Source organism: Cervus elaphus, chromosome 8 (assembly GCF_910594005.1).
Source record: "Cervus elaphus chromosome 8, mCerEla1.1, whole genome shotgun sequence".
Taxonomy (NCBI): Eukaryota; Metazoa; Chordata; class Mammalia; order Artiodactyla; family Cervidae; genus Cervus; species Cervus elaphus.
The window spans coordinates 45,700,707-45,724,837 of record NC_057822.1 but is presented as its reverse complement, the minus strand read 5'-3'; the positions used below and the strand labels follow the sequence as shown (position 1 = coordinate 45,724,837).

Sequence of the window (24,131 nt, the reverse complement as noted above, 5' to 3'; positions counted from 1 at the left end):
GTAGGTAAAGCGCAGGGTCACGGGGCGCTCGCAGCCCCGCCGCCACGAGTAATAACTATATATGGAGTGAGCCGTGAAGGGGGCTGCGAGGCTGAGGCCTCCGGCTCGCCTGCGTTCCCACTCACCCCGGGTTTGTTTTTGTTTGGTTTTTCATGTGAGAGCAGAACCGTTGTAATGATTTCCACTACCACTCCCCTCCCCATCGTTTTATTCCCATCGCTGAAACCCTCGGGGAGGATCTACTGTGTGTGACAAAGAAATATGTCTTTTCTCTGTGTTACAGACCTTGGATCGCATCCAGGGCCCCCTTTTTCCCCCGGAGGCCCGCTCTGCTCCTTTATGATTCGCATTTCATTGCGGTACACTGAACCCGGCGAGAAGTTGTCTGAACCGGCAGAATGGTAAGAGCTAAAAGCAGCAAGCAAGAAGTCTCCTTTCTCATTCTGCCCGGAGTCTGCACTGCCAGAAATCTAAAGCCAGATTTGATCTAAAATTTATACAGGCAAAGGACATCAACACGAGTACACTCAGTCTCTCTTCTCTTCCCCTTTCCCAAGACCCTCTTGACTTGGGAATCTCTGTTTTATGTTTAATTTAATTTTGGATTGCTAATTATCATCTTTTTCTTTTCCCCCACCCTTATTTGATCTTGTCATTCACTTTCACAAGGTCCTCATTTTATTTTTCTAAGCTTTTTAACCCATAAATCTTTAACTTGCAAAACTAAACAGTCAACTTTTGAAATATGAAAACTATTAACTCCAAAGAGGTAGGAGTAGGCTCAAGAAGAGAAGTCTAATATTTGGAAGGAAAAATTCAATTTAGAAGGTATTAAAATACACCAAATATATTCTATATAGGGAAAGAATATATTTGCATTTTTTATATTAGCATTTTTATAAATGCTAATGAAAGAGTTATAGGAGAGTTTGTTTTTCTTTTTTACTGAAGTCATCTCTGATATTCAGATAGGTTAGCTGGGACTACAAAAGAAAAGTACTAATTTTAAGACAGAACTATCTCCTAAACTACACATCCTTTTTTTGGAAGTGATACTGAAATGTATTCATGGGAAAGTCTTACTAGCACCTCAAAATAACAAGTACTTCCTCCCCTATATCCCTACATTTGTTAAGGATAATGGATAAAGTGACTTGTTTTCATACTCCATGTCCAAGAGGCCATGAAGTGAAAATGTTAGTCGCTCAGTCATATTTGACTCTTTATGACCCCATGGACTGTAGCCCACCAGGCTCCTCTGTCCTTGGGATTCTCCAGGCAAGAATACTGGAGTGGGTTGCCATTTCCTTCTCCAGGGGATTTTCCCAACCCAGGGATTGAACCCGGCTCTCCTGCATTACAGGCAGACACTTTACCTTCTAAGCTACCAGGGAAGCCTCAAGAGGCCATTATGAGTGATTATTTGCTAAATGCTTCCTATTTCCTTCACACCTGAGCCCCTCTGCCTGGGTTTGTACAACCACATGCTCATCTGTTTGTGATCTGTGTGTCAGTCCATTATCCACACTACAATCCTAGTGATGTTTTCTTATGCATCCCTGAGTGTGACCCAGCCCTGCTGAAATCCTGCCATGCCTTCCATTCCTGGGGAAACTGGTTCTCAAGGGTCAAGGGGTGGTGGGAAGAGAATTGACTGGAATCTCCGCCCAGAGCTTTTACATTCTGTATTGTTTCTATAATAACTTCCCTTCCACGCTCTTGATTGGGACATAGTGTCAGGGCTTGAAAGTGAGCTGGAAAGGAATTTGGTTCATTGTGAGGTAGTCATTCTTCCCCTTCCTGCTCACCTCCCCTTCTCCTCCACTCCTCAAAACCTTCTGGCCTTGAAGATGGAGTCTAAACTCCCCAGGGCGCAGGAGGCCTTGCAGGAGTGGGGATCCAGCAGCTCTGCCCCACCTCTGCCCTGCACATACCCTACGGCGGTCACCCATTCTTTTTTTCTATATTGGTAGTGCCTGCTGTTTTCTCCACCTGAAATGCCCTTTTTTCCCTGACTAACTCCATTTCTCCATCAAGCCTCAACACAAACATTTCTTCTAATCACCTGGACACACTGGGCCCTTCACATGTCACCTGCCTGTCTCTTTCCCAGAGCAGGACTTCCTGAGGAATGAAACCAGATCTTACGAGTCTTCATCCCCGCTCAGTTCAGTTCAGTTCAATCGCTCAGTCGTGTCCCACTCTTTGCGACCCCATGAATCGCAGCATGCCAGGCCTCCCTGTCCATCACAAACTCCCGGAGTTTACTCAAACTCATGCCCATCGAGTCGGTGATGCCATCCAGCCATCTCATCCTCTGTCGTCCCTTCTCCTCCTGCCCCTAGTCCCTCCCAGCGTCAGGGTCTTTTCCAATGAGTCAGCTCTTTGCATGAGGTGGCCAAAGTATTGGAGTTTCAGCTTCAGCATCAGTCCTTCCAATGAACACCCAGGACTGATCTCCTTTAGGATGGACTGGTTGGATCTCCTTGCAGTCCAAGGGACTCTCAAGAGTCTTCTCCAACAACACAGTTCAAAAGCATCAATTTTTTAGCGCTCAGCTTTCTTCACTGTCCAACTCTCACATCCATACATGACCACTGGAAAAACCATAGCCTTGACTAGATGGACCTTTGTTGGCAAAGTAATGTCTCTACTTTTTAATATGCTATCTAGGTTGGTCATAACTTTCCTTCCAAAGAGTAAGCGTCTTATAATTTCATGGCTGCAGTCACCATCTGCAGTGATTTTGGAGCCCAAAAAAATAAAGTCTGACACGGTTTCCACTGTCTCCCCATCTATTTCCCATGAGGTGATAGGACCAGATGTCATGATCTTAGTTTTCTGAATGTTCAGCTTTAAACCAACTTTTTCACTCTCCTCTTTCACTTTCATCAAGAGGCTTTTTAGTTCCTCTCCACTTTCTTCCATATGCACTTCCTGCATATCTGAGGTTATTGATATTTCTCCTGGCAATCTTAATTCCAGCTTGTGTTTCTTCCAGCCCAGCGTTTCTCATGATGTACTCTGCATAGAAGTTAAATAAGCAGGGTGACAATATACAGCCCTGATGTACTCCTTTTCCTATTTGGAACCAGTCTGTTGTTCCATGTCCAGTTCTAACTGTTGCTTCCTGACCTGCATATAGGTTTCTCAAGAGGCAAGTCAGCTGGTCTGGTATTCCCATCTCCTTCAGAATTTTTCACAATTTATTGTGATCCACACAGTCGAAGGCTTTGGCATAGTCAATAAAGCAGAAATAGATGTTTTTCTGGGACTCTCTTGCTTTTTTGATGATCCAGCAGATATTGGCAATTTGATCTCTGGTTCCTCTGCCTTTTCTAAAACCAGCCTGAACATCTGGAAGTTCTCAGTTCACGTATTGCTGAAGCCTGGCTTGGAGAATTTTGAGCATTATTTTGCTAGCATGTGAGATGAGTGCAATTGTGCTGTAGTCTGAGCATTCTTTGGGATTGCCTTTCTTAGGGATTGGAATGAAAGCTGACCTTTTCCAGTTCTGTGGCCACTGCTGAGTTTTCCACATTTGCTGGCATATTGAGTGCAGCACTTTCACAGCATCATCTTTCAGGATTTGAAATAGCTCAACTGGAATTCCATCACATCCACTAGCTTTGTTCGTAGTGATGCTTCCTAAGGCCCACTTGACTTCACATTCCAGGATGTCTGGCTGTAGGTGAGTGATCACACCATTGTGATTATCTGGGTCATGAAGATCTTTTTTGTATAGTTCTTCTATGTATTCTTTCCGCCTCTTCTTAATATATTCTGCTTCTGTTAGGTCCATACCATTTCTGTCCTTCATTGAGCCCATTTTTGCCTGAAATGTTCCCTTGGTATCTCTAATTTTCTTGAAGAGATCTCTAGTCTTTCCCATTCTGTTGTTTTCCTCTACTTCTTTGCATTGATCGCTGAGGAAGGCTTTCTTATCTCTCCTGGCTATTCTTTGGAACTCTGCATTCAAATGGGAATATCTTTCCTTTTCTCCTTTGCTTTTTGCTTCTCTTCTTTTCACAGCTATTTGTAAGGCCTCCTCAGACAACCATTTTGCCTTTTTGCATTTCTTTTCCATGGAGATGGTCTTGATCCCTGTCTCCTGCACAATGTCACGAACCTCCATCTATAGTTCATCAGGCTATCTGTCTATCAGATCTAGTCCCTTAAATCCATTTCTCACTTCCACTGTATATTCATAAGGGATTTGATTTAGGTCATACCTGAATGGTCTAGTGGTTTTCCCTACTTTCTTCAGTTTAAGTCTGAATTTGGCAATAAGGAGTTCATGATCTGAGCCACAGTCAGCTCCAGGTCTTGTTTTTGCTGACTGTATAGAGTTTCTCCATCTTTGGCTGCAAAGAATATAATCAATCTGATTTCGGTGTTGGACATCCGGTGATGTCCATGTGTAGAGTCTTCTCTTGTGTTAAGATGCTAAATGGTTTTTGAATGACTAGATTCACTCATGTATAAATAAATAAATGAGTAAAAGAAATCACAGTAGTCAGGTCTATATGAACTGACTCATATATGTTTTGCAAAAACTGTGTACTAATATCTTATTATTAAATAATTAATCCAACCTGGCCACTAAGCTACCAGCAATAACCAGGCTGCCATACAATTGAACTAGTTATTTTGGTCATCTTAACATGCAAATGAGTTTTAGTCATTTGTTGATTGAGCCATATATGAAATAAATTCTCCCTCTAAAAAAAGAAGTATATAGCAACTATTATGAATTTTAAAATACTAACACATTTACTTATTGAGTACTTACTATGTACTGGGCAATGACTTACGTGTTTTATGTGCATTGATTCATTTAGTCCTCACAGAAACTCTACAAGGTATGTGCCTTTATGGTGCCCACTTAACAGATGAGGAAGATACCTACAGGTACCCAGCAGAACACAGACAGCCCATGTTCTCACCCAATAGTTTATATCCTGTCTCTCAGGACACAAATGGGCATTGTATAATTTCTATAGCAAACAATGTTTTCCAAAGGAGAACCATAATTAAATTCTCTACAGTTTCCATCCTATATTGAGATCAAAGTGAAAGTCTCTCTGTCCTGTTCGACTCTTTGCAAGCCCATGGACTATACAGTCCATGGAATTCTCCAGGCCAGAATACTGGAGTGGGTAGCCTTTCCCTTCTCCAGGGGATCTTACCAATGGAAGAATCAAACCCTGGTCTCCCACATTGCAGGTGAATTCTTTTTTTTTTGTTGTTAGTAAAAAAACTTTATTAAAATTGCTAATATAATTTTCCTTCATTTATTTTTTTCTCTTTTATTTTATTTTATTTTCCATTTATTTTTATTAGTTAGAGGCTAATTACTGTACAATATTGTAGTGGTTTTTGCCATGCATTGACATGAATCAGCCATGGATTTACATGTGTTCCCCATCCTGATCCCCGCCTCCCGCCTCCCTCTCCATCCCATCCCTCTGGGTCTGAATGCCCCAACCAAAAGACAAAGACTGGCTGAATGGATACAAAAGCAGGTGAATTCTTTTACCAGCTGAGCCACAGAGGAAGACCATTCAGATCGGAAAGGCCTTGCAAATCCCAGTTGCTCTTGTAGTTAGATCCTGTCACTTCCATTGGTCAATTCATTCATAAAACAAAACACAGCAAACGTTGGGGAGGTAACGTTTTTTCTGACTTAACTGATTTTTGCTCCCTTACCCATAAAACTGGTTTTGAGATGACTTTAACTTAACCATTCCCTGGAGAGCAAAAAGCTGGGGTGCCCTGCAGCTTTTAGGATACTGGATTCCAGAAAGGGCCAAAGACATGTTGATCAAGGGAGAAGACACGGAAGTTGGAGTGACCAGGAGAGGCAGGGAGAGGCTCAAGGTCTCTGACATGGCTGACTATCCACACAGCCTCTTCTCTCCTCAAGACTCTGAACTTTTAAATGAAAGCATTTAAAAAAGAGTATTGCCTGTCAATACTCTGTTTATCCAAGATAGGAAAGCAGGTTTAGTTAAAGGAGGTGAAAAACATACTTGTAGCCATGTCACCTTTTGCTATTTCTTTTTGTAATCTTGTGTTATAATTACCTTGAAATAACAATAAAAATTAAATCAATAATGGTTCTTCTTTCCTAAAATGTGGGCAGGAAGCTTGTATTCATATTCACCTCCATGGTCTTGTCCTACTTCCCAGAGAGAGAGAGAAAGACAGACAGACAGACAGACAGACAGACAGACCCTCAGTTGGGCCTTCTGGTCTACCAGGAGACTCTGTAACCTTGTGTACCTGACCCTGAATTCTGTGCCCAGCTCCTCAGTGGAAAGCAGACCATTTAACCTCCCTTCGCCTCTATCTCTCCATCTGTAAAAGATGTGAAATAATGCAGGCCACCTGCTTCCTTCACAGGAGAGTGGTGAGAATTAATGATATTAGGTTAATGCTGTCAGCTTTCTGAAGGGTCCAGGGAATTTGGAATGAGAGACCCCGTATGGATATCAGATATGGTTCCCTAATCAAAGGACTTCCGGCTGTCCATATATCTTCAGAATCAGGGGCACTGGAACACCAGCTTTTCTATTTGTTATTTGAAATGGTGCCCAAAAGAGAAGAGGACAAGACATGACTGAAGGATATGACCGAGACAACCCTTCTGGTGACCGTCCATTCAACATCTGTCCGAGGGGAGGTGATTACAGGCTTCAGATTGCCAAGTCCATTATCATTAGCACATTATTTGGTGCTGAATGCATTGAAAGGACAGGTCAGGCCACAAATGTCTTTGTTAAATGGAGCACACTCCAGGCGACTGTGCTGTGGGTCCGTTTCTCCCCCCGCCCCAACCCTAACTGCACTAGCACCCCATCCTAGGCCCCGACCCCACATTTAAGAGTTCACAAATTGTTCCTGCTAGTTTAAGCAAAAATGCTCCAAGAGGTAACGGGGCCACGATAATTAATTTTGCTCCTTGACTGGAAGGTGAAAAGCTTTTTATTATGTAAATTATAAATGTCCTGAAGGGAAACTTTATCTCTCTCTCACCAATGAGCCCATCAAGCTGCCTGAATCAGGATTTTTTTTTATGTTTATTAGTCTAGGGGGGCCAGTTAGGACGTTTCATAGCTTCTAAGTGCTGACATTTATCTATTGCTTCCAAATAAGCTTAGTGGCAGGAAGCCATGGGCACATCGCAAAATATGGAGGGGTGGGGGGGAATCCAGCTACAGACAGGCGGAGTGCAAATGGCGCAAACCTCTGGGCCTGAAAGGTGGGTGAGAGCCCACTGGTCCCTGTGCTGAGGGCTTTTGTCTCTCCCTGGATTCCCCTTTTATCCCATCTTGCTCCCTTGTGATTCCTTCTGACCTGTCTAATTTCCGCCTTGGCTAATGATACCCTGGGGTTCTGGGCACAGCCAACCCTTCCTCCACAGCCATCATTATCCCTAGCCATACTCTTTAGGCTCTTTGTTTGGGGACCTCTTTGCTCTCAAAGAACACTAGAGTTTTTTTTTCTTCCCTCAGAGGAACAATTTTATACACTACGATGGTTGCATTTTATATATCAGCTTGACTGGGCCCCAGTGCCCGGATATCTGGGCAAATGTTCTTCTGGATGTTTCTGTGATTTTGGATGAGATTAAACTTTAAATTGGTAAACTTTGAGTAAAACAGATTGTTCTTCATGATGTTGGTGGGCCTCATCCAATCAGTAGAAGGGCTGAATAGAGCAAAAGACTGACCTCTGCGCAAGAAGGGATTCTGCAGCAGATGATTTTGGACTTGAATTGCAACACCTGCTCTTTGCTGGGCCTCCAGCCTACCGGGCCACCCTGCAGATTCAGGACTTGCAGCTTACAGAAGTCAATTCTTTAAAATCTCTCTATATAGATATAAGATACAGGTATATACTATTGTTTCTGTTTCTCTGGAGAATCCCGACTAATACACATGCCTATGAGTGTATAGACTAAAACACCACTCCACTCCGAAAGGTTAGGGTATATGATAGTGACTGGGACCTAACAAGCCTTGAGAACAGGTAAGCTTTGGTGTTCTTATTTCACATAATAACATCTTTTGAACTCTAGCTGGGCTGTTGGGTAACACATCCTAGACTTCACAGTAGAACAGAAAGCTGATAGAAAAGAAGCAGAGAGAGGTGAGATGAGTGTTTTCTAACCAGTCCAGATTTGACTACAGGCTCTGCATCCTTCATTTAGGAAGTAATAACCTATGGCTGATTCATGGTGAGGTTTGACAGAAAACAACGAAATTTTGTAAAGCAATTATCCTTCAATTAAAAAATAAATTAACTTTAAAAAGAGAAGTAATAAATCTATCTCATTGATGGACATATGGCACAATTTCATAAGAAGTTTATAGGAAGAATTTCATCGTCCAATACTACAAAGGTCTAGACACACGGAGGAGATGAAACAGTGCCTTGCTTTACTGCAGCTTATAATCTAGTGAAGGATTCAGGTATTAAACAGAAAACACATGTGTGCTCAGTTGTGTCCAACTCTTTGCAACCCTTTGGACTGCAGCCTGCCAGGTTCCTCTGTCCAGGAGATTCTCTAGGCAAGAATACTAGAGTGGGTTGCCATTTCCTCCTCCAGGGGATTTTCCTGACCCAGGGATTGAACCTGAGTCTCCTGTGTCTCCTGCATTGCAGGCAGATTCTTTACCCCTTCAGCCATAAAGTCACATGCAAATATATATCATGATACCTGCTGAATTCCATTAGAGGAAATAAACCTGTTTCATTATAGATTGAAAGGAAAAGTGAAAGTGAAGTTGCTCAGTCGCGTCTGACTCCTTGCAACACCATGGACTGTAGCCTGCCAGGCTCTTCCGTTCATGGAATTCTCCAGGCAAGAATACTAGGATGGGTTGCCATTTCCCTTTCCAGGGGATCTTCCCGACCCAGGGATCAAACCCAGGCCTCCTACATTTCAGGCAGACTCTTCACCATCTGAGCCACAAGGTAAGCTCCAGAGACAACAGTTTAGAGAAACTGAAAAACAAATCGGAGTTGCCGAAATTAGGGGAGAGTATTTCAAGCAAAGCAGCAGCAGATGTGGGGCTTTTAAGCAGGGCCGATCTCCGTGAAAAGCAAAGGGAAGAAGTGTGGAGAGTGGAACCCTGGAGTGAGGAGGGGCAGGCAGAACCAAGCATGCAAGAGCCCGTCTCCCTGAAGAGGAAGCTGTGTTTTCTCCAAGTACAGTGAAAAGCTAGTGAAGTATTTTAAACAGAGGAGTGGCATTATCTTAATTTCTATTTGCAAAAATTATTTTGGCTCCCTCTGTGTGGAAAATAGACTGGAGAGTACATATTGTAAGGCCAACGTGATGGACATTTTCGTTTCCTCTCTTCTCCAACTGGATAAGGGGAAACCTATATTTGCCATTCCCACCTTGGCTTGTTACCTTTCAAGTGGAGAGATTCTTGCTTATAAGGGGATAGATTTAACTGAGATATATATTTGAAAAATGGAGAAATAAGAGAGAGAGACATGCTTGAGGGAGGGGTTTGAAAAGAAGGAATTATAGTAAATAAGAAGCTTATTTGAGGCTTCTTTCTTTTTCTGGGAGCAACTTTCAAGGATAGAAAACCAGTGGAGAAGGAAAGGGAAAGTTAAACTATTGCAGATTATGATGAGATCTTTCTGTGTTTATCAAGAAAAGTTTAAGTTAAGAATGAAAGTGAAAGTTGCATCTGACTATTTGCAACCCCATGGACTATACAGCCCATGAAATTCTCCAGGCCAGAATACTGGAGTGGGTAGCCTTTCCCTCCTCCAGGGGATCTTCCCAACCCAGGGATCGAACCCAGGTCTCCCACATTGCAGGTGGATTCTTTACCATCTGAGAGCTATGAGGGAAGCCCCGAGTTAAGAACAGGAGTCCTTTATTAATTACTGTTGGTTGTCGGATGGTGCTTCCTTGGGTCTTCCACTCCTCCACGACTGGACTATGTAGGCCTTTATAAAAGGGTTGTCACTTCACAAAAGGTATGCTTAAGCACCCAACAGATGACAGCAATGGACTTGGCTGATAGAAGAGGACCTTGGGAACTTCTAGAGGTGGTGGAGACATAAACTAACAGAAGGAACAGAGCTGACATTGTCCTCAAATTTCTCTCTTTCTCCCCTTCTTCCATGTAAAAACATTTTATCTCAGAATTTAGACACCCAGAGTACAGACTCTAATTCCCAGATTCTTTTAGAGTTGAATACGAGTGACCTTGTGGCCAAATTATTATGTCTAATGGGATGAACGCCATTAGAACATGCCCCTCAAAGAAAGTGGCATCCCCTCTCCTGGTCCCTTTTCTCCATTTCCACAGGCTGGACTGTGGTGTGTGGTAAACCATCTTGGATGATAAGGTATCATCCATACAATACACCAGGGGTGGTGGAGCTAAAGACAGAGGCACCTAGAGCCCCCACACTCCATCAGGCCAAGACAGACAGCGCTTGGACTAGTATGTAAGGAAGAAATAACTTATAGCTTATTTAAGCCATTATTTTAAACCATATCCTAAGTAATACCAGTTGTTTACTAGAGAGTCTCTAGTTCTCTCTAAAATTTTCCTATCTCTCCCACTAGAGATGTGGTGGTAAAAAACAAGGGTGGAATCTTATCTCTACCTTGTTCATAGACTGGGGGACTCAGGGATCTCATAACTATGCCCTGAAGGTTAGATAAGCAGCAATTTACAAACTGGATCTATATTCTTCTGTAACCACTTCCTTAGCTGTGGTTAATTAAAAATTTAAACACATACGCAACTGAAAAAAAAATTTCCCAGTATTTCTTAAAAAAAAAAAAAAAAAAACAGTTTCAACACTTATAGTGGTAAAAATTTCCAATCAGGCTTTGGAAAATCTCTGCAAAAGACATTCCCACATAGTCTAAACTGTGAAATCCATCATATAGAACATGAGATCTGAGTAAAAGACTCTAGTTTTACTACCAGCCCCACAAGTGACATCACAGGCAGCCTGCCTGAACACTTTAATGCTCTGTACCTCTATTTCACATTTCGGAAAGAGCAGCTGTTCTAAAGAAATATTGTGAGGATTCGCATCCTGGATAGCCGGAGTGAAAGAGGACATCATTGGGCACCTGGTCCAAGCACCCATCCAATGCCTGTTTCCAGGTGGTAAGGATCTCATCATTATTCAGCTTAGTATAGTCGAATCATACCGCAGTAAGCATTTCCTAAAAAACGCCACTTTTAGGAATTCTCTGCAGTCCAGTGGTTAGGGCTCAGAGCTTTCACTGCCAGAGCCTGGGTTCAGCCCCTGGTCGGGGAACTAGGATCCCGCAAGCTGCGTGGCGTGGCCAAAAATAAAAAATAAAAGCGCCATCTTTACTCTGTCACACTGCTTTTTTGTGACAATGACATGAAAAAGAAAAATCAGCATGGCAAAGTGAAGGGAGGACAGACTCTCAAAGTCAGATGAATCTGGCCTTGAACTCAGGTCTACCATTTAGGTGACCTTGAGCAAGTCACTTAAAGTCTTTAAGCTTCCAAAGTTACTGTGATGCGTATTTTAGGGACCACAAATGGTGAAATATCCAGTGACACATAACTCCTGTACATAGGACTTAGTCAATAATTAACTTGGCTGTTGTTTTGCTATTACTGCATTTATCATTGTCAGCCTTATAGTCACTCTAGGAAGTGGCCCAGCTTTGCCACTCACCATCTATGTGACCTTGAGTAAGTTTCTTAATTCTTCTGTGCCTCCGTTTCCCCATCTGTAAATGAGGAGTGATGGTAATACATCACAAGTTTGCTGTGAAGGTTAAATATGTAAAACAATATAAAACACTTTGAACAGAGCTTTAGTAATTGTGTTATATAAATGTCAGCTTCTGTAACTATCAGTCAAACTAAAAATTATTAGGAAAGCTCTCAGCTATAAGGTAAAATGAAGATCGTGAATGGGGACATTTTGGAACAGTGCCTAAAAGAAAACCTCTTTTATTTGTCCTTTATAGTAAATTTACTTCTCTAAATATGCTTTTCATTTTGATAATGTTAAGTGTTCTCAACATGAAGCAGTAAGTAGCACAGGGAACAGGAGACAATCTGGGGTTTAAGTGGGCAGATGGAAGTCTAATATGTTTAAAGTTCTCAGAAATATTTTAAATAAAATCATAGAAAATGTGCATTTGAGAATCTTCTCTTATCTTATTCCCAATGCTAGCTGAGCTGAAAAACTCAGAAGAAAGCACAGTTGACAGAGGATGGGAGCAGGAGCCTGGTTTCTTTAGGGCTTGGGCCAGGTCTTTCCACCCACCAGCTGGCTGACTTACATTGTCTCGCTTAACATCTCTGAGCCTCAATTTCCTTATGCAAAGTGAGAGGCTTAATTAGAAGATCTCTAAAATGCCTGGGATTTCTCAGTTTAAGATTCCATGTGAACCTGCTCGGATACACATTAGCAGGCAAACAGTCCTGCCTAGATTTAGGGATAACTTTCCAAGATGACTTATTCCATATCCGACTAAGTAATCTCAAGGTATTAGAGTGAGGTTTGTTTGTTTCTGCTGCTGCTGCTGCTAAGTCGCTTCAGTCGTGTCCGACTCTGTGCGACCCCATAGACGGCAGCCCACCAGGCTCCCCCGTCCCTGGGATTCTCCAGGCAAGAACACTGGAGTGGGGTGCCATTGCCTTCTCCGTGTTTGTTTGCAGAGACCTATAAATGCAATGGTACTGGATCAGTCACAGTAGGTTAGGTTATGCTATGATAACAAATAATCCAAAACATCTCAGTGGCTTTCAATAACTCAGTTTTGTCTTTACTGACACTGTGTGTCTGTCAAGCGTCAGCTGTTGCCCTGCTCCACACCTTTATTTCAGGACCTAGGCCGAAGAAGCTGCCTCTATCTGGCAGTTGCTGTTCTTCTGGAGAAGGTGGCTCTTAAAATTACGGCGTGTAAATGATACACATCACTTCTACCTATATTTTATTGGCCAAAGCAAATCACATGGTTTCTCCTGACTTCAGCAAAGAGGGTATGACTAATTCGTCCACCCGTGGGAAAAAAAAACACAGTTGGCGGAGAAAATAGAGTATTTGGTGAACACCAGTACAATCTAGGACAGAGGTCAATGGAGAATTTATCTCCTGAATTGGAAAATTAGCTGTCCCTAAAAGGAAGGAAAAAGAACTCTCTTTGTTGAAGGCAAACATCTATACAGGAGTATTTGGAACCCAAGAACATAAAGGTAAGGACACTCACTTCTAGGAGAACTACTAGTGGAGGAAGCAGTTGTCTTTTTTGCTACTTTTGTGAGAAAAATAAATGCCAAACAAATACGGGGGCAGGGGGAAATAAGGCATAGGGTGCCGATAGGGCTGCGGAGAGAGAAGAGGAGCTGGGGAAAGCCAGTCTTGGAGAGACGACACCCTTTTCTGCAGCTCCAGGCGGCTCCAGTTAATGACTGCGGGCAAGCAGAGTGTGCGTGCTGAGGGTGCCAGCAAGCACATAAAAGGCAGAGCAAGGAGGATCAACATGTTTTGCTGCCATTTCCAGGAAAGGGATGGTGTCCCCCAGCAGCCTCCCACAGTAGATGACCAGGAAAAAAAGCAAACACAAATAACACTCATTGAAACTCCGAGTCGTGACTACTGTGTTTCATAGCACATCCTCCCTCAAATCCTGGCTGCGAACCAGCCCAGCCACTTGAGGCAGCGCTGGCAGCCTGCTCTCTCTCCTGGCACTGGGTACGCGTGGCAGCTGGATGGCTTGTAGTCGGTGCAGTTTTGCAGCTGGTGGTGGTAGCAATTGGCAAAAACTAGCTGTCCAGATGGGCATTAAATTTTCTTTAATGTTTATAATATGTCAAAAGAGAATAATCCTATGTCAAAGTGGCTTACAAGAACTTTTTCTCAGGAGCTTACAGAAATTCCTTTATGACAAGATGGAGGTTGCTTTATTTCAACTACATATGTGAGTCCTATTCCCTTAAATTAGGTCCAGGCGCTCCTCCACAATGGAATCTCCTTTAGCTAAGAGGGGCTTTGGTCGGCGGGGAGGGGGCTCCCCAACCTATTCTCTTTCTCAGGTTTTCCACAATTCACTGATCATTAGCCAACATGTCGCAGTACAGTCACAGGATTTGAACTGAGGGTCCAAAAGGAAAATAATGTTTGATTCTGGAATTGTTATGTTCCTCAGAGGGACCAGTAGCATTCAGGTAATGTTATAAAATTAGGAGTAAAATAATAACTGTGTTGTATAGAAAAAAAATAGCACTGGGCAAAACAGTTTCAGATACATAAAACAGGCAAGGAATGAATATCTGAAACATGTATTTTTAAATCACTATAAATCAATGAGAAAAACAGAGCAATTCAGCAACCGGTTTTTCAAATATTCTTATGGTATAGTATGCATCTCATAGAAGAGGAGACTACGATGACTTGTACATTATGAAATGGTGATCAGCCTCATTAGCTTTGTGATCAGGGGAAAAAAAAACAAGATACCATTCTCACCAAATGCATTGAGAACAAACTAAAGACTGTTTACATCAGAGGTAGTGAACTTGTGAGTCAAGGTGAGCCCTCATACCACATACACTGCTGGGGGGAAGAGCCAAGTATACAAAACAGTGTGACCACTTTGGAGGATAACCTCTCAGTATCCATAAAAGGTAAATGCAAAAGCCCTATGACTCAGAACATCCTTCTTCACATCTACTTCCTTCTCCCACCCTCATGCAAGAACATTGACAAGTGTGCACAGGAAGGCTATGCATTTATCTTCATGACAGGAGTACAACCCAAAGGATGGTCCTTGAACCACCAGCATCAGAGTTCCCTGAGAATGTTTCCATTAGCATGTCTAACGCTTGCTAGGAATGGGACCGTTACTCCATCCCAGAACTTCTGCATTAGAGTATGTGGGGGTGGGGCCAAGAATCTGTTTTAACAAGCCCCTCTGGTGATTCTGACATTTATGAAACTTTGAGCAGTGCTGTGTCATAACATTGTTTGTAATGGAGGAAAAACAGAAACAATCTAAGCTCTCATCATATGCTGTGGCTTATTTATATTTTAGAAAATCAGCCAGCAATTTAAAAGAATGAGGTTGATACATGCTGATCTAGAAAAATATCCAAGATAGACAATATTGTAGAATCAGATGCAATGTATATTAGTATTTATGTTTTTTAAAAGCTACAGAACAATATCATGTATTTCTACATACACATTTCTACATAAATATATATATATATATGTACAGTGTATGTATATATGTAAACATTCAGCAAAATGTCCAGATACATAACAGTGGTTATTCTGGAAAGGGTTTGGGATTGGAATAGCAGTCAAGAAAGACTATAGTTTTGGGGGAATGACATTCAATATATTATCATAACCTAGTGGAAAAGAATCTAAAAAAGAATATGTACAAACATACACACACACATATATATTAGCTTTGTGATCAGGGGAAAAAAAAACAAGATACCATTCTCACCAAATGCATTGAGAACAAACTAAAGACTGTTTACATCAGAGGTAGTGAGCTTGTGAGTCAAGGTGAGCCCTCATACCACATACACTGCTGGGGGGAAGAGCCAAGTATACAAAACAGTGTGACCACTTTGGAGGATAACCTCTCAGTATCCATAAAAGGTAAATGCAAAAGCCCTATGACTCAGAACATCCTTCTTCACATCTACTACTATAACTGAATTACTTTGCTGTATCTGAAACTAGCACAGTATTACAACATTGTAAATAAACTATATTTCAATGGAAAATGTTTAAAAAGACTAACCTTTTGTCATTTGATTTTTTTGTAAGAGCTTATATGTGAACTATTTGTAAAACTATATTTCTAGCTGGAGATCTGGGTTCTAGACCCAACCTGGGCACCATCTAGCTGCGTCATCTTGAGCACATATCAGCTTCCTCAGGCTTCAGCTTCCTAAACTGCCAAACCAGGAATCAGACCAGTCAAGTCCAGAGTCATTTTATCCAGCTTTATCTTGCTACAATTTTTGCCAGAGTCATCTGAATATGAAAATTAAGTTGCATAATATATTTGACCAAAGAAATAAAGAGAAGCATGCATATCTATGTCCCTTAAGGAATGAGTTAATAATTGCTTCCACATGTCATCTTAAGACTAATGACTTACATGAGACTTCCTGTGTTTAACTGTCACTTTTGGCTATATGAAGCTTTTTATTTTTAAAATTAAAGTCTAGAGACTTGATAAAACAAATTGCTCCTTAAAGTTTTCCAAGGGCTGGGTATAAGTGAATCTTTAGGACCCTGATTTTAATAGCATCAGTGTGTGAAAATAAATAATGACTAAAATAAATAATACATCCTAGCAGAAGGTATCAGCTCAGGCAATAATCATGCATGTGATGATCATATAATTACTTTGGACACAAAGATGGTGTTAGATTGAAAATCTGCAATGATGGTACCATGTTTCCATTATACAAAGAAACAAGAGACTTCTTTTCTATTTCTTCAATTTTTCATTTGTTGTTGTGTTTCAGTCATTCAGTGGTGTACATCTCTTTGTGACCCCATGGACTGCAGCATGCCAGGCTTCCTTGCCCCTCACCATCTCTCAGAGTTTGCTCAAACTCATGTCCACTGAGTTGGTGATTTCATCCAACCATCTCATCCTCTGTTGTCCCATTCTCCTCCTGCCTTCAATCTTTCCCAGCATCAGGGTCTTTTCCAAGGAGTCAGTTCTTCCCATCAGATGGCCAAAGTACTGGAACTTCAGCTTCACCATCAGTCCTTCCAATGAATAGTCAGGATTGATTTCTTTAGGATTTACTGGTTTGATCTCCTTGCAGTCCAAGGGACTCTCAAGAGTCTTCTCTAATACCACACTTCAAAAGCATCAATTCTTCGGTGCTCAGCCTTCTTTATGGTCCAACTCACACATCCATACATGACTACTGGAAAAACCATAGCTTTGACTATACAGACTTTTGTTGGCAAAGTAATGTCTCTGCTTTTTAATATGCTGTTTAGGTTTGCCATAGCTTTACTTCGAAGGAGCAAGTTTCTTTTAATTTCATGGCTACACTCACCATCTACAGTGATTTTGGAGCCCAAGAAAATAAAGTCTCTCACTGTTTCCATTGTTTCCCTATCGGTTTGCCATGAAGTGATGGGACTGGATGCCATGATCTTAGTTTTTTGAATGTTGAGTTTTAAGCCAGCTTTCACTTTCAAGATGCCCTTTAGTTCCTCTCTGCTTTCTGCCATAAGCATAGTATCATCTGCATAACTGAGGTTATTGATATTCTCCCAGTAATCTTGATTCCAGCTTGTGCTTCATCTAGCTCAGCATTTCACATGATGTACTCTGTATATAAGTTAAATAAGCAGGGTGACAATATACAGCCGTGATGTGCTCCTTTATCAATTTGGAGCCAGTTCATTGTTCTCTGTCGGTTCTAACAGTTGCTTCTTGACCTGCATACAAGTTTCTCAGGAGGCAGGTAAAGTGATTTCGTATTCCCATCTCTTGAAGAATTTTCCACAGTTTGGTGTGATCCACACACTCAAAGGCTTTAACGTAGTCAATGAAGCAGATGTTTTTCTAGAATTCTCTTGCTTTTTCTATGATCTGATGGATGTTGGCAATTTGATCTCTCGTTCTTCTGCCCTTTCTAAATCCAGCTGGAACATCTGGAAGTTCTCAATTCACATACTATTGAAGCCTGGCTTGGAAAATCTTGAGCATTGCTTTGCTAGTGTGTGAGATGCAATTGTGCAGTAGTTTGAATATTCTTTGGTATTGTCCTTCTTTGGGATTGGAATGAAAACTGACCATTTCCAGTCCTGTGGCCACTGCTGAGTTTTCCAAATTTGCTGGCATATTGAGTACAGCACTTTCATAGCATCATCTTTTAGGATTTGAAGTAACTCAGTTGGAATTCCATTGCCTCCACTAGCTTTGTTCGTAGTGATGCTTCCTAAGGCCCACTTCAGTTCACACTCTGGGATGTCTGACCCTAGGTGAGTGATCACACCATTGTGGTGATCTGGGTCATGAAGATCTTTTTTGTATAGTTCTGTGTATTCCTGCCACCTCTTCTTAATATCTTCTCCTTCTGTTGGGTCCATACCATTTCTGTCCTTTATTGTGCCCATCTTTGCACGAAATGTTCCCTTGGTATCTCTAACTTTCTTGAAGAGATCTCTAGTCTTTCCCATTCTATTGTTTTCCTCTGTTTCTTTGCACTGGTCACTTTCTTTCTTTGTTATCTCTCCTTTCTTTTCTTTAGAACTCTGCATTCAAATGGGTATATCTTTCCTTTTCTCCTTTGCCTTTCACTTCTCTTCTTTTCTCAGCTATTTGTAAGGCATCCTCAGACAACCATTTTGCCTTTTTGCATTGGGTGGTTTTGATCACTGCCTCCTGTACAATGTTACGAACCTCCATCCATAGCTCTTCAGGCACTCTGTCTATCAGATCTAATCCCTTGAATATATTTGTCACTTCCACTGTGACAAAATATAAGGGATTTGATTTAGTTCATACCTGAATGCCCTAGTGGTTTTCCCTACTTTCTTCAATTTAAGTGTGAATTTGGCAATAAGGAGTTCATGATCTGAGCCACAGTCAGCTCCTGGTGTTGTTTTTGCTCACTGTATAGAGCTTCTCCATCTTCAGCTACAAAAAATATAATCAATCTGATTTTGATATTGACCATCTGGTGATGTCCATGTGTAGACTCTTCTCTTGTGTTGCTGGAAGAGAGTGTTTGCTATGACCAGTGTGTTCTCGTGGCAAAACTCTGTTAGCCTTTGCCCTGCTTCATTTTGTACTCAAAGGCTAAACTTGCCTGTTACATCAGGTATCTCTTGATTTCCTACTTTTGCACTCCAGTCCCCTATGATGAAAAATATATCTTTTTTTGTTGTTAGTTCTATTAGGTCTTGTAGGTCTTCATAGAACTGTTCAACTTTACTTTCTTCAGCATTAGTGATTGGGACATAGACTTGGATTACCGTGATATTGAATGGTTTGCCTTGGAAACAAAGAGATCATTCTATCATTTTTGAGATCACACTGAAATACTGCATTTTGGACTCTTCTGTTGACTATGAGGGCTGCTCCATTTCTTCTACTTCTACTCCAGTACTACTACTGTGGGATCCTTGCCCACATAATGGTCATCTGAATTAAATTTGCCCATTCCAGTCCATTTTAGTTCACTGATTCCTAAAATGTTGATGTTCACTCTTTCTGTCTCCAGTTTGACCACTTTTAATTTACCTTGATTCATGGACCTAAATTTTTTATATATAATCTTAAAAAATTAAGAAAGAGAAGTAGCTTGTATTATGTATGAATCTAGATTTTCACTAAGATATAGGGAAATCTGAATAAACCAGAATTCTGTCCCCCATGGGGACAGATATAAGAATCTTGGTTAAAGAAGAATGAAAAAGAAAACCAAATTTATACTAAAAAGCAAAAGATAAGGCAAAATTCATTACAAAGTTCAATCAATTCTGCACCCTATCCTAAAAGAAAATCCTGCTTTCCTGATCAAATGCAGTATTTAAACATAGCAGTGAACCAGAAAGAAAGTTAGAGACCATTAACAACCCCATTATTTTATAACCAGTGAATGCTAAATTCGAGACTAGAATCCAGCCTTTCTGTCTTTTAGTCCAAGGCTTCTTTCTGAGTGTTAATAGAAGAAACACAAATGACTTTAGCACCTTGTATACCAATGGATGAATCAGCCCAATTTTATAAAGAAATTATTTTTGAAAGTAGAGTTAAATGCCTTCCATCACATATCGTTAAAGTGAATTTAAAGACGATTTATGGGGGAAGCCCTTCTAAAATGTAAATAAAGTACACCTTTTATTGCTGTTGTTCAGTTGCTAAGTTGAGTTCAACTCTTTGCAATCCCAAGGCCTGCAGCATACCAGGCCTCCCTGTCCTCCACTATCTTCTGGAGTTTGTTCAAGTTCATGTCCATTGAGTTGGTGACACTATCCAACCATCTTATCCTCAGTTGCCCTCTCCTCCTGCCTTCAATCTTTCCCAGCATCAAGGTCTTTTCTAATGAGTCAGCTCTTTACATCAGGTGGCCAAAGTATAGGAGCTTCAGCTTCAGCATCAGTCCTTCCAATGAATATTCAGAGTTGATTTCCTTTAGAATTGACTGGTTTGATCTCCTTGCTGTCCAAGGGGACTCTCAAGAGTCTTCTCCAGCATCACAATTCGAAAGCATCAATTCTTCAGCTCTCAGTCTCTTTTTTTTTTTTTATAGTCTAACTCTCACATTATACCTTTCATTAGAATTTAGCAATTCTGGATATGCAGTCATTTCTACTAATCTTTTTTTTTTTAAAGAAAGAAATGATAAAAATGGGTTGGTTATTTACCCTTTGCCATCCCAGATCCATTCTCCAGCTTTCCCTGCCCTGCTCTGGCCCTTGGAAGCTAACCTCTACATTGAGATCCTTGCCTCCAGCCTCCTGCTGAGTTCATACAGTGGAAAGTAAGGCAGAGATTAGAATTTGGAGGAGACAGTGGGGTTGGGGCATATCCTTCTGCACCCCAGTCTCCATTCCTCCCCTGCATCCTCACTGTCTTGTCAGCACTGGTGAGCTGACAAACTGCCCCCCGCCACCCCATGGCTTTGAGCTATCTCCAGTCACAGTGGTCCCTGAGCCCCTTGCCACCTTTCATTGGGGTCCTTGACCCAGCCCTAAATCTCTGAAATGAGCCCCTTCACAAAACCCTTTTTGGTTAATCCCATAAGTATACCATCAAATTCTTGCGAGGACTCTTAACTGCTTACTGCACAAAGCCATCTAAAGCCTGTAGGTATCTGTGAATACTGGTATAAAATAAAGCCAGTAACTGGTAAATGAAGCCCCAAGCCATCCTGGAACAAACCCCGGCCAGGGCCAGATGACATCCTGCACAACCGAATGTTCTGCCCCGCTGCTGGGAGAGGCCGCCTGCCACAGACCTGAGCGTCCCGTGAGTTCTCGCTGGGCGTGCCGAGGTGCAAGGCTCCGACCTCTCTGCACCCGCGTAGTTGGATGAGATGATGTCTCTCTCCAGGACAAAAAGCAGTCCTGGTTACCACTTGCTATAAATAAAGTAGGTTGGACACAAACTCACTTAACATGGAGCATCCTCCTGGCCCAACGTGGATCTCCAGGAGCAAAGGGAACAGACACACACACAGCGCTTCTACTGCTGGCTGTGCTGAGTCTGATCCAGAACTCTCAATGTCTTCTTCACCCAGGACACGGGAACAGGCTAACTTATTTACTTGTGTATGTGGGGTGGAATCTCAGACTCTGACACCTTTATCCTCTTACTGTAGCCACGCTGGCCTCTTCCTACATCAGGCACTCAGCTGACTCCTGTTTTTTGGATCTTGTACTTTCTCTTCCCTGCATGTGGAATGCTTGGTCCCAAGGTCTTCGTGTAGCTGATTCCAGCTGTTCTCAAGCCTCAGATCACCATGTGTCACCTCCTCAGAGAGGTCTTCCATCACCATCCCGATCAGGAGTCACTCTCCTCCATCTCATATTTTATTTTCATCTTAAATTTTTTTTATTATTTCACATTATCTCTCAGTTGTTTTTTTAATGCTTCTTTCCCCCCACTAAAATGCAAGCTCTAGGATGAGTCTTAGGAGTCTTATTCTCTATCTGCCTATAACTCAGAATAGCTCCTGGTCCAGTGAAGCAGCACAAACGGATATTTGATGAATAAATGAATAACCATATGAATAAATGAGCTTTTTCAACTCTACCTTTTAGTTTGTGATTTTATATGCTCTTTGAATTTCAGGTGCCTCGTCTGTACAATAAAAGTAAAGCAATAATCTGTCCTGTGAAAGTGAAAGTCCCTCAGTCATGTCTGACTCTTTGCGACCCCATGGACTATATAGTCCATGGAAGTGTCCAGGCCAGAATACTGGAGTGGGTAGCCTTTCCCTTCTCCAGGAGATCTTCCCAGCCCAGGGATCAAACCCAGGTCTGCCACATTGCAAATGAATTCTTTACCAGCTGAGCCACCAGGAAGCCCAAGAATACTGAAGTGGGTAGCCTATCCCTTCCCCAGTGGATCTTCCCATTCCAGGAATCAAACCAGGGTCTCCTGCACTGCAGGCAGATTCTTTACCAACTGAGCTATCAGGGAAGCATATTATATTTTTATGATATATTTTTATATTGTTTTTATAGTATATTATATATATTAATATATTGTATAACTGCATTGAATATAATTATAAATTTGATGTTATAGGTAACAATAAAAGATACTATTCTGAAACTGTAAAGTATAATGTCATTCCTGTAAAATGCAAGGTTAAGTTTTGAAAGTACACATTTGGAGTCAATCTTAATATTTTCTGCTTTGTAATAATATCATTTAGAGAGGTCACATAGTAGTCACTGGAGGCAAGTCTGATGCATGTCTACTCAAAACGGTGGTGTTAGGAACGTTGAAGAGTGAGAGGCGTCTCTCAACACATCTGTTCCTAAGCAACAACACATCAGCACCTTCTGACTACACAGCTCTGCGAAGGGCCTGCCCAGTTCTCCATCACCACAATTAGGTAGACCTCATGCAGAGACCACAACACTCAAGTGACTCCCAGGACTTCACCCTCACTAATTAGGTGGATTCCACCATCCCTACAGGAAAACCAGCCTCACTGCTGGGTGCTCCAGCTGGGGCTTGGAATGTTCACACGCTCCTCTCCTCCAGCATGACTTGCAGTTTGTACTGAATTTTGCAGAGCCTGTTGGGATGTTGGTGATTTGCATCCCTATGTTACAAAATAAGACTGATACAATATTACAAGGTGGGAGAGGACTGGGAGGATCCCTGCTCTAAATATTTTTATGTAGTGCCCACCAACTGAAGAGTCACAGATTTTTATAAAAGAAAGAATGGTGCCTTCCTCGGCCTCCTTCCAGCTCATTCCTCATCTTTCCCCAACCCCCAACTCATCCACTTCCACTCCGTACCTATTTTTGGTGACCTTTCTCAAGGATGGGGCAACCTGTAGATTTAAACAGAGACCATTCCATAGGAAAGAACCTCATGCAATGCTGAGAAGTAATTAGAAAAATCCCAAAATTTCTGACTTTATTTTCTTGGGCTCAGAAAGCACTGTGGACAGTGACTGCAGCCACAAAATTAAAAGACACTTGCTCCTTTGGAAGAAGAGCTATGACAAACCTAGACAGCATATTAAAAAGCAGAGACATTACGTTGCCAACGAAGTCCTGTATAGTCAAAGCTATGGCTTTTCCAGTGGTCATGTATGGATGTGTGAGCTGGACCATAAAGAAGGCTGAGCACTGAAGAATTGATGCTTTTGAACTGTGGTATTAGAGAAGACTCTTGAGAGTCCCTTGGACTGTAAGGAGATCAAACCAGTCCGTCCTAAAGGAAATTAGTCCTGAATATCCATTGGAAGGACTGATGCTGAAGCTGAAGCTCCAATACTCTGGTCACCTGATGCAAAGAGCTGACTCCTTGGAAAAGACCCTGATGCTGGGAAAGATAGAAGGTAGGAGAAGACAGGGATGACAGAGGACAAGATGGTTGGATGGCATCACTGACTCAATCGACATGAATTTGAGCGAGCTCTGGGAGATGGTGCAGGACAGGGAAGCCTGGAGTGATGCAGTCCATGGGGCTGCAAAGAGTCGGACACGACTGAATGACTGAACAACAAAATTTCTGAAACCAGTGACTTCATGAAAACAAGGTTTTATTCCAGACTTGAGGAAACTCCTCAAAAATTTGAAGTAAATTATGTTTAAGAGAATTTTCTCATGTGAAATGACAGATTTGGAGTCTTTATTACATATACATACTGCCGGAGCACACACTGCACGCCAGGCATTGTCCAGTAGGATCAGCGCTGCAAAAACACGACTAAATTACTAAAACATCACTTTGTTTAATCCTCACAAAAACCCTTTGAGGCAAGCACTCTTTCTATTCTCATTCTATGGATGGAAAAGTTGAGGCGGGGATAAGTTAAGTGAGCTCCTCCCGTATTGTGTGTACGTGTGCATGCCGAGTTGCTTCAGCCATGTCTGTCTCTGTGTGGCCC

General features: G+C 41.8%; 1 protein-coding gene across 3 annotated transcripts in view; it reads right to left on the bottom strand.

Moving 5' to 3' along the window:
* FTCDNL1 (formiminotransferase cyclodeaminase N-terminal like) overlaps nucleotides 1-24,131 on the bottom strand; it is a 153,545-nt gene that overhangs the window by 5,493 nt on the left and 123,921 nt on the right. The gene's annotated exons all lie outside the window — the stretch shown is intronic.